This window comes from Engraulis encrasicolus, chromosome 18, assembly GCF_034702125.1.
Source record: "Engraulis encrasicolus isolate BLACKSEA-1 chromosome 18, IST_EnEncr_1.0, whole genome shotgun sequence".
Classification (NCBI taxonomy): domain Eukaryota; kingdom Metazoa; phylum Chordata; class Actinopteri; order Clupeiformes; family Engraulidae; genus Engraulis; species Engraulis encrasicolus.
In genome coordinates this window covers 51,657,538-51,662,537 of record NC_085874.1, presented here as the reverse complement: position 1 = coordinate 51,662,537, position 5,000 = coordinate 51,657,538, and positions in this window count along the sequence as shown.

Sequence of the window (5,000 nt, the reverse complement as noted above, 5' to 3'; positions counted from 1 at the left end):
GTACTCTATAAGAGTTGAATTGACTCTGCATTTTGATGTGTATGTTGCGGTGGGATTATTGTCCAAATCATGAATAGCTAGAAATACACTCAGAGAGTGCAGACCTCCCCCAAGGAAGATGTTTAATAAAGATTTGACTATGTCACACCCTAATTTTTTCAAGTCTTTCTGCTCTGTTTTTGTGGAGTTAGAAACTGGAATGTCAGGATTCGCCCTATCCTGTAATGTTGAAGAATCTTTTTTTTTTAAAATCACCAGCGAAATGTACACAACTCCACAAGATTTCATTAAAATCCATGCATATCCTTTTTGAGTCATCCTGCAGACAGACAAACAAACAAACAAACAAACAAACAAACAGTCAGACAGACAGACAAACCAAAGCGACTGAAAACAGCCTCCCCGGCAGAGGTAACAAACCAATCATACCGATGTGAAGTCTCGATGCAGGGAACACGCAGCATTGTCCCCGCCGTACTCTACAATATTTCACAGACACTGTAATCGAGTTATATGACATCAGCAAACAGGAGAAATCCAATCTCTCTCTAGTTACTGTAGATCAGTGTTTCTCAAACTTTTTCAGACCGAGGACCACTTTGTCCCCTCAAATATCTTCAAGGACCACCTGTCAAATGAATTTACAGTTGACATGTGCTGATTTGACACTGCTAATTTGGATACAGACCACTTACTTTTTCACATTACAAGCCTGTCTTATTGTGGTGAAAATAAGACTTCAGCTATGTTTAGCTTTGTAATAATGTTACAAATAGATCATACAGCTAGCTTGTCTTGGAAAAGTAGAAATCCACTCGCGGACCACCTGAGCTCTGTCGCGGACCACTAGTGGTCCCCGGACCACACTTTGAGAATCACTGCTGTAGAAAATGAGGAAGGAGGACATTCCACTGAGCAGGTGCTCTGGTGGTAACCAGGCCTGGGGTGAATTTCTCAAAACCAAAGTTGCTTACTACATTAGCTACTTTGTTGTTTTCAATGCATTTTCCCATTGGCAACTACCGAAGTTGCTAACAGGCTAATAACTTCTCTTTTGAGAAACTCACCCCTGGCCCGCTGGCAGCTGCGGCCCGGGCCCAGGACAAAGTCATCTCAAAGGACCATACACTGTGATTTACATGACAGTGTCTTGATGTAATGCTAAATGCCATAAATAATGATGAATAAATAAAGTGTATAATTTGTATCCTTTATTTTTTTAAAAAAAATATACTGTGGCTTATATCACTTATATCTGTTGTGTTAACATTCCAGGCGGACTTTGGTTCTAGGAAATTCAGCCAATGAGAAACTCAATTAAGCCATATGAAAGTAGATATTTTAATCCCAAACAAATACTGTATATTTGCACTGACCACAAAGATTCCAGCTGTCCCAGTGCAGGTCAGAGAGCAGAAATTCATGTTCTAGGTGAACCTGCCAAATTAGTTTAGTTTAGTTTAGTTTAGTTTAGTTTAGTTTAGTTCAGCTTAGCTTAGCTTAGCTTAGCTTACTAGGATCCCCATTAGCTGGGCACAGACCCAGCTATTCCTCTTGGTGTCCAGCAATAAAATCATATACAAAATCATATTTCTATACAATTCAATACATCGTTTAGCAACTATCAATTGAAAGGAAATACATGTTTTGCCATGTGCTATATATATCCCTATATATAATACCACTTCTACTGTGTATATATCCTGCGGCTTACCCAGGGTGCTCTGGTGGTTATGCAACACATCAGATGAGGGATGGGGGTGGGGCTCTATATGCTGTGTGCTGCATAGCACACAGACATGGACACAGACATCAGACGAGCCACAGATATTATGGCAACATCCTCCAATTATTCTTCTTTTTCTTCCTCTTCTTCTTCTTCTTCTTCTTCTTCTTCTTCTTCTTCTTCTTCTTCCTCTTCCTCTTCCCCTGTCTCCTCCTCCTTCTCCTTCTCGTTGTTGTTGTTGTTGTTGTTGTTGTTGTTGTTGTTGTTGTTCTTGTTCTTGTTCTTCTTGTTCTTCTTCTTCTTCTTCTTCTTCTTCTTCTTCTTCTTCTTCTTCTTCTTCTTCTTCTTCTTCTTCTTCTTCTTCTTCTTCTTCTTCTTCTTCCACCTCTGGTCTCCTGCAAGCCGTGTGTCTTGGTGTGTGTGTGTGTGTGTGTGTGTGTGTGTGTGTGTGTGTGTGTGTGTGTGTGTGTGTGTGTGTGTGTGTGTGTGTGTGTGTGTGTGTGTGTGTGTGTGTGTGTGTGTGTGTGCGTGCGTGCGTGCATGCGTGAGTGGGTCTTGGTGTGTGTCTTGGTGTGTCTTTGGGTGTGGATTTCATGGCCGCCATTGAGTTGAAAGTCACATTCTTTCCCGCGGTGACACGCTTGTCCTTGATCCCTTTGTTTACATTGAGGAAAAGAACACGTTGTGCAGACTGCCACGCTCTCATGCTCCCTTCACGCTGTAGTCCTTTGATCACCTCACAGGGGTGTAGTACAGGGGGGACACTGTGGCTGAGTCACCAGGGCCCCATGTATATAGGGGGCCCAGGGGTGTAGTACAGGGGGTAATGTCACCAGGGCCCCATGTATATAGGGGGCCCAGGGGTGTAGTACAGGGGGTAATGTCACCAGGGCCCCATGTAGGCCTATATAGAAGGCCCAGGGGTGTAGTACAGGGGGGTGATGTCACCAGGGCCCCATGTAGGCCTATATAGGGGGCCCAGGGGTGTAGTACAGGGGGTAATGTCACCAAGGCCCCATGTATATAGAAGGCCCAGGGGTGTTGTACAGGGGGTAATGTCACCAGGGCCCCATGTATATTGGGGTGATGTCACCAGGGCCCCATGTATATAGGGGGTATTGTACAGGGGGTGATGTCACCAGGGCCCCATGTATATAGAAGGCCCAGGGGTGTAGTACAGGGGGGTGATGTCACCAGGGCCCCATGTAGGCCTATATAGGGGGCCCAGGGGTGTAGTACAGGGGGTAATGTCACCAGGACCCCATGTAGGCCTATATAGGGGGCCCAGGGGTGTAGTACAGGGGGGTGATGTCACCAGGGCCCCGTGTATATAGGGGGCCCAGGGGTGTAGTACAGGGGGGTAATGTCACCAGGACCCCATGTAGGCCTATATAGGGGGCCCAGGGGTGTAGTACAGGGGGGTGATGTCACCAGGGCCCCGTGTAGGCCTATATAGGGGGCCCAGGGGTGTAGTACAGGGGGGTGATGTCACCAGGGCCCCATGTATATAGGAGGCCAGGGGTGTTGTACAGGGGGGTAATGTCACCAGGGCCCCATGTATATAGAAGGCCCAGGGGTGTAGTACAGGGGGGTGATGTCACCAGGGCCCCATGTATATAGGGGGTGTTGTACAGGGGGGTGATGTCACCAGGGCCCCATGTATATAGGGGGCCCAGGGGTGTAGTACAGGGGGGTGATGTCACCAGGGCCCCATGTATATAGGGGGCCCAGGGGTGTAATGTCACCAGGGCCCCATGTATATAGAAGGCCCAGGGGTGTAGTACAGGGGGGTGATGTCACCAGGGCCCCGTGTATATAGGGGGCCCAGGGGTGTAGTACAGGGGGGTAATGTCACCAGGGCCCCATGTATATAGAAGGCCCAGGGGTGTAGTACAGGGGGGTGATGTCACCAGGGCCCCGTGTATATAGGGGGCCCAGGGGTGTAGTACAGGGGGGTGATGTCACCAGGGCCCCATGTATATAGAAGGCCCAGGGGTGTAGTACAGGGGGGTGATGTCACCAGGGCCCCATGTAGGCCTATATAGGGGGCCCAGGGGTGTAGTACAGGGGGTAATGTCACCAGGGCCCCATGTATATAGGGGGCCCAGGGGTGTAGTACAGGGGGTAATGTCACCAAGGCCCCATGTATATAGAAGGCCCAGGGGTGTTGTACAGGGGGTGATGTCACCAGGGCCCCATGTATATAGGGGTTGTTGTACAGGGGGGTAATGTCACCAGGGCCCCATGTATATAGGGGGCCCAGGGGTGTAGTACAGGGGGGTGATGTCACCAGGGCCCCGTGTATATAGGGGGCCCAGGGGTGTAGTACAGGGGGGTGAAGTGTGACTGAGTCACCAGGGGCCACATAACAGAAAAAAATCCTAAATGCTCATCCTAACTTAAGATAGGAACAGTAAAATAGGAAAAATCCTAACTTCCGATTACAGAACGAATTCCTAAGTCCCTAGCTGTTTTTTATCTTATTTTTGCCCCCTATCTTAAATTAGGAATTCCTAACTCCTCTATCATATTGATTTTTTCGATTGGTCGTGTCTGTTTCTGCCATTTCGAATGTGCACGAGATTGATAGAATGTAACGACTTCACTTTTGAAGCGGCGGGCAGCCAGTTGTAGCCTAGGCTACGTGTTGGGGGGAGAACGCATAGCCTAATTATTAATGATTACGGACGAAAAAATACAGTGAATAAAAGGAGGGCGTTCATTTCCATCATTCGTGTAGGCTACATCTGTTGCAGCAGTTCCCGTCGCAAATCCGCCACCCGAATGCTGTTTTAACAATGTGCAAATTCCCATCAAGCTTATTCAAAGCGATGAAACGGGCGACGAAACTAGTCACATCGACTGTCAGCCTAAAGAACGCCTGTAAAACAGTCATCATTCTGGGATGCCTCCGTGTAGTGAACTAAAGACGTTTTATTGATCATAGAAACATTCTTAGTTTGAATGACAGTGTGAAGATGGGAAGAGGGAGGGAGAGCAAGGTGCGCCTGTGTGACAGCACTGACGGAGGACGAGGGAGAGCGAGAGGAATCGGATCATCAAATAGGCTAACTTTTGAATAACGCTACGCAACCTAGAAATGCTAAACCCTGCTTAGCATAATATAGGCCTATACACCGTTAACTCTGTGAGGACAAATGGATTAGTTTTGTGTGGTCTATAAATTCATTAGTATAGCCTACCTAGTAGGACTAGACATTGTAACTTGTCCTGTTCAACTCCTGAGAGGAGACTTTGGCGAGGGAGCGCAGGT